Source organism: Apium graveolens, chromosome 8 (genome assembly GCF_009905375.1).
Source record: "Apium graveolens cultivar Ventura chromosome 8, ASM990537v1, whole genome shotgun sequence".
NCBI classification, from domain to species: domain Eukaryota; kingdom Viridiplantae; phylum Streptophyta; class Magnoliopsida; order Apiales; family Apiaceae; genus Apium; species Apium graveolens.
The window spans coordinates 107,667,201-107,673,746 of record NC_133654.1 but is presented as its reverse complement, the minus strand read 5'-3'; the positions used below and the strand labels follow the sequence as shown (position 1 = coordinate 107,673,746).

The 6,546-nt window shown below is 37.7% G+C and overlaps 1 non-coding gene across 1 annotated transcript; it reads left to right on the top strand.

The window, feature by feature from the left end:
- Positions 1–4,665: 4,665 nt before the first annotated feature.
- LOC141681775 (small nucleolar RNA R71) lies at positions 4,666–4,772 on the top strand. Its single transcript, XR_012559198.1, has one exon. It is a non-coding gene; the product is annotated as a small nucleolar RNA R71 (small nucleolar RNA).
- Positions 4,773–6,546: the final 1,774 nt, after the last annotated feature.

Sequence of the window (6,546 nt, the reverse complement as noted above, 5' to 3'; positions counted from 1 at the left end):
ATTGGAATTAAAGACATTTTCATTGTAGCATCCAAAGAGTGCATCCTTGTACCTCCACTACATGCGTTTCTCTCAATTTCTCTTTATTCTTACATCAGGGACTACCCTTAGCTCACTGTCCTCACACCCTTTCCTTCACCAACTAAGGTGGTACTCTCAATCTCACTTGATCTGTCGGAAGAAATGGAGCCTCTCTTTCTCACTCTATCATTTTGCCTTCTCACAAAGCAGCTTCTCACTCTCAGAAATATTTTCACTCTCTCTCTCTGAAGTCCTACAAGTGTTAGAGCAATTGCTTGAACTTCTGCACTTTTTATGATTGGAGCAGAGTTGGTTATCAAAGGCTGATTGATAGTCATTGATGAAACAATTGGAGCTACCAATGGCGGTGTTGTTAAGCTAGCTGTTGATGGACTAACACATATCAGTGGTTGAAAGATAGCCATTGATGAAGGGAATGAGATAGCAGTAGAAGTTTTCACTAAAGTAAAATCGATAAAGATTGATAAAAACATTTAAGGGCACAAATTTACTGCTAGTGACTGAGAAAAATTACTGACACTCCAACAAATCATCTAAAAGATGATGAACATCGGTTTCAGAATGGGGCTCCTCCATGAATTTAAGATATGGAGAATCAGCTTGTAAAGTTGATATTAAATCAACATCCATGTGAGAAACACATGAGCTTTGTGCTTCTATTTCAAGTGTAATTTGTAAATAGTGGGGCTATGACTCCACATTGGAAGGAGCCACATCAAACTAACTTTGTGAAAACACAAGCTCAACAGTTCAGATAACCTATGTTTAGTGTGTACCCTATTCACCCCTAGTGGTTTTACCCTTCTTGGAATAGACATGTTTTATAGGTGTTTCTTGGGAAACCGTGTCCATCCCCCTCTTTTTCTGTATTCCTGGATGGAAAATTTGTTCAATACTGAAATCTTTTTGGGAGAATACCACTAGGAATGAGCTATCTTCCTTTTCAATGTTTTGCCTTTTTGAGAAAGCAAGGCATGGTTTGGATGAGGTGGCAGAATTTCATCTTCTTCTATCTTATTCTTGGGGTTTCTTTGATGTTCACCCCTTCCCTCACCACTCAAATCTTCTATCACAAGCTCCTCTAGTGTGGTGTTTGTGGTATTTCTTACAACAATTATTTTTTGAGAGACACATGAGGTTGGCTTCTTAGATTTGGATTTTCTCATTTTGTTTTAGTTGTTGTGACAGGAGGTTGTTGGATAACTTGCACAACCACCATAGCAGATGAAGAAATTAAAGAAGTATTGAGGGATTGAGAATAAGTAGGGATATAATTTATTACCATTTACATACCGGGTGGCAACACAAATGCCACATTGATGTGTTTTTGCATTCTAACAAGATTTTCAAGAACTCTTTTGTTATGGGTCCAGCTATTTGTTAGGACGAAAATACACGCTAATATTCACGCAAGTATACGCGTTCGCAAGTAATATAGAAATAATTCTAGTTCGTTCCCACAGAGACTCTTTTAGGTTAATTTCAATTAATGTACTTATGCAACAATGATATGGTTATTATCCAATGCTAAGACGAATTACAAATTAGTTTTGTTTATAACTAATGTTATAGATCAAAAACTAAGGTATAATAATTACGGTATTTATTACTAGGGAACGTGAGCTTCGAGGCTTGATTTGACTGCTCTTGTGTTTCGTGACTCGCTCTGCCTTAACAAGATTCCTATGTACCTTGCTGATTGCCAAGGATCAAGTCAAAAAATGTAGTTCTGATTTGTGGGGTGAGGCCCCTTATATAGATGTTGGGAGTCCTTGAGTTGGACTAGATCTAGGAGACTTGGTGGCCAAGTCTCAGAATTAGAATGGACTTTTGAGTCCGAAGAGGTAGGAAGCTGATTCTGTATCCCACCAGGTTCCTTGGAGGCCAATCTACTAGGATTTATTTACCCACTAGGACGCATCTTGTCAGCTGACTTATCCATTATTAATTAATTACAAAATTAATTAATATTCAGGGTTTTGGGCCTTATCAAATGGTCCTGACTTTCAACCCAATTCTGTATAAAACATTACTTACATACTCAGGCCTTATTTTATTCCCTATCATTTGCCCCCAACTTCGGGGAAACCGTGAAAAAGTTTCGCAGAAGTTAAGTTCATTCGTTCCCTTACAGGGTATCGTCTTTGTGTAAAGTATGGAGCGACCTACACATTTGTAACAATTTTCCTTTATTCCCCTTATTTCCAGGAATTTTCCCTTAATTCTGGGATTTTTCCTTATTTTCCAGGAATTTACCCTTATTTTTGGGGTTTTTTCCAAATTTTCCTGGAATTTTCCCTTAACTCTGGGATTTTTCCTTATTTTTTAGGAATTTACCCTTATTTCTGGGGTTTTTTCCTAATTTCTGGAATTTTCTCTTAATTCTGGGATTTTCTCTTAATCTGATTATAATCCAAATAGTCATCCAGAAGACAATAGTACTCATGCCTAGCCAACCTCTCAAGCATCTGATCATAAAAGGAAGAGAGAATTGATCCTTCCTTGTGGCTTTGTTCAGCTTTCTGTAGTCCATGAAAACTCTCCACCATGTCACTGTTCGAGTAGGAATAAGCTCATTCTTTTCATTCTTTTCAACAGTAGGCTTGCTACCTTCCTCTAGCAGAATTTTATGCATATAATAAGAAGGGTTGATTCACTTGATATCTGCTATAGTCCATCCAATTGCTGATTTGAACTCTCTCAGAATTCTCAAAAGCTTTTCCTCTTCACTACCTGAAAGGTTAGATGCAATAATAACATGCAAAGTAGATGCATCACCTAAAAAAGTATACCTTAACTGTTCAGGCAATAGTTTAAGCTCAAGTGTAGGAGCTTCCTCAATAGATGGCTTGAGGCACTTTCAAGATTTGTTCAGCTCCTCCAATCCAAAAGATTCAAAAGGCATTTCCAGCCTTCGCTTATAATGAGAAGCATTCAAATACTGTAACTATTCATCACCTTCATCATCTTCACTATCTGAATTCCCCAACAAGGCCTTCTCTAAGGCATCAGACCTTAGCATTTGATCAAATTATGAAGTAACCACAGAATCGACCAACTCTACTTTTAAGCACTCCTCATTATCAGTAGGGAATTTCATGGCAATGAAAACATTGAACGTCACAGCCTGATCCAGTACTCGCGTAGTGAGCTCACCCTTCTCCACATCTATCAAAATTCAGCCAGTAGCCAAGAATGGTCTTCCCCAGATTATGAGAATCTTCTTATCCTCCTCGAAATCAAGAATTACAAAATCAGCAGGAAAGATGAGTTTTTCCACGTTGACCAAAACATCCTCCACAATGCCACGTGGATATGTAATAGAATGGTCGGCCAACTGCAAGGACATATAAGTAGGCTTTAGATCAGGTAAGTACAACTTCTTGAAGATAGAAAAAGGAATCAAATTGATTCTAGCACCCAAGTCACATAAACATTTGTTAAATGACACTTTTCCAATGGTACAAGGAATAGTGAAGCTTCCAGGATCTTTAAGCTTCAGAGGCAAATTCTGTTGCAGCATAGCACTGCAATCCTCCATGAGGGAAACTGTCTCTAAGTTATCAAGCTTCACTTTCTGAGAGAGAATACCTTTCATAAACTTAGCATAACTAGGCAGATGTTCAAGAGCTTCAGCGAAAGGTATGTTAATATGAAGTTTCTTGAACACCTCCAGAAACTTCTCAAACTTCTTATCCAGCTTTTTCTTCTGCAGCCATTTAGGAAAAAGAGGTGGATGATAGATCTGTTTCTCCCCTATATTACCCTCAGGAGGAGTGTGTTCCACAGTAGTCTTACTTGGTTCCACTTTTGCATCCTTCTATACTTCTTCCTCAGCCACAACTTGGGATTTACAACCTTCCCGGACCTCAATGTGATTTCCTAAACCTGCTATTTTGCTTCCTTTTTTCCTGGAACTTCTGTGTCACTAGGTAGTGAATCAGGTTAATGATTCAGCAAAACATTGGTAATTTTCCCAATTTGATTCTCCAAGGTCTTGATAGGCACCGCTTGGCTCTTGCACATGAGCCTCAACTCCTCCAATTCAGATTTTTCATTAGATTGTTCCAACTAGAGTTGTTATCTTGGTGCATATTGTGGTTGCTGAAAACCAGGAGGGTTGTATTGCTTTGCAGCATACTGCTGATAAGGCTGTTGCACCGCATTCTGAGTATTGCTCCAGCTGAAGTTAGGATGATTGCAGGTTGTTGGGATGATAGGTGGCTGGAACTGGATGTTACGACCTCTGAAAGTTACTCACGAACTGAGCTGATTCGCTAGAAATAGCACACTGCTCCATCTCATGTATACTAGCACAAAGTTCACAAACACTAGTGATTTGATTCACTCCATAATTAGCCAAAGAATCCACCTTCATCGTCAAAGCCTTAAGCTGAGCAGCTATAGCAGTAGCTGCATCCACTTTCGGAATTCCTGCTACCCTTGCCCTGAGGTAGTCTCTGAGTTGGGTTCTGGTATTCATTAGCAGCCATCAGTTCAATCAACTCATAAGCTTCATCGTAGCTCTTAGCCCATAAGGCTCCACCTGATGTTGCATCAAGCGTGGGTCTAGAAGTTACACCCAACTCGTTGTAGAAACAATTAATGATCATCCAGTCAGGCATCCCATGGTGAGGACACTTTCGAAGCATCTACTTATATCGCTCCCAAGACTCACACAAGGACTCTCCAGACTGCTACACAAATTGAGTAAGAACATTCTTGATTACAGCTGTCTTCGCCATCGGAAAGAACTTTGTAAGAAACCTTTATGTAAGATCTTCCCATTTGATGATAGAGCCTGGTGATAGAGAATACAACCAACACTTAGCTTTATCCCTGAAAGAGAATGAGAAAAGCCTTAGCTTAATAGCATTTTCAGACACATTGTTTAATTTGAAAGTGTCGCAGATCTCGATAAAATCCCTAATATGCATATTCGGGTCTTCTGTCGGAGAACCCCCAAACTGAACTGAGTTCTGCACCATCTGAACCATGGTAGCTTTAATTTCTAAAGTGTTAGCCGCGATGGCTGGTCGGACAATGCTAGACTGAATATCATTAATCTTTGGTTGAGAATAGTCCATCAAAGCCTTTGTATTCACTTCTCGTTCACCCGTTACAACAAGAGCTTCTTCTTCAACTTTCTTAACTAAGACCTCTTCTAGAACTTCCTCTTATTCTTTTTCCAGTGTTCTCTTTCGAAGTTGAGAACGCGTTCGCATACACGCTCTCTAGAGTACCTGAAAAAGCAACAAACAAATAAGTAATATATCCTAGTCAATGAACTTTAACAAACACTGATGTCAAGCACATAAACTAAAAATAACCACGAGTCCCCAACAGCGGCGCCAAAAACTTGTTAGGACGAAAACACACGCTAATATTCATGCAAGTATACGCGTTTGCAAGTAATATAGAATTATTTCTAGTTCATTCCCACAGAGACTCTTTTAGGTTATTTTCAATTAATGTACTTATGCAACAATGATATTGTTCTTATCCAATGCTAAGACGAATAACAAATTGGTTTTGTTTATTACTAAGATTATTAACTAACATGTAATTAACTAAGAGATTAAAAAGTTGATTTACTTATATAACATAAACATGGGATTCTAACTTCATTACTAATTCATTCAATAGCCTTTTTATTCTTAACCTTATCATGCAATGGTGATGACTGTTAGGACAAAAACACGCGCTAATATTCACACAAGTATACGCGATCGTAAGTAATATAGAATTATTTCTAGTTTGTTCCCACAAAAGACCGGTTTAGGTTAATTTCAATCTATGCACTTATGCAACAATGGTATGGTTATTATTCAATGTTAAGACAATTAACAAATTGAGATTGTTTTAAACTAAGATTAACTAAGAGATTATACAAAAGAACATTAACTAAGAGATTAAAAGGGATTGATTACTATATGACACAAATATGGGATTCTAGCTTCATTACTACTTCATTAAATAGCCTTTTTGTTCTTACCCTTAGCATGCAATGGTGATGATACTAATCAGATAACACGAAACTAGTAAATGCCAACTTTTGTTGTACGAATACCCTACTACCAGATATCCACAAAAGAGATAGAAGCTGAATAGACACCAATTATATTGAGACCCTATATGTCTATAGAATTTGACAACATAACGGTTTAATGCACAAGTTATCCATCCTAATTATATAGGGAAAGTAAGATGGTTAAAATTACCTACGAATCATGCATATCAAATACATGAACCTATGCAAGCATGGCAAGTTCTAAACCCCTATTTTCACTTTCGCTTCAATAGAGATTAACACGCTATCTTATAAGTTCGTGACGCTCATAAGATGAATCATCACAACCAATACTAGGTTATCATACAATCACCATACACTAAGATATCAAAACATATTAATTAAATAAATCCATAAGTAAATCCGTTAGAACCCCACGATAACGATTATCCCATAATATGACTCATCATCAATGTGGGTTCCGATGAAAGCAT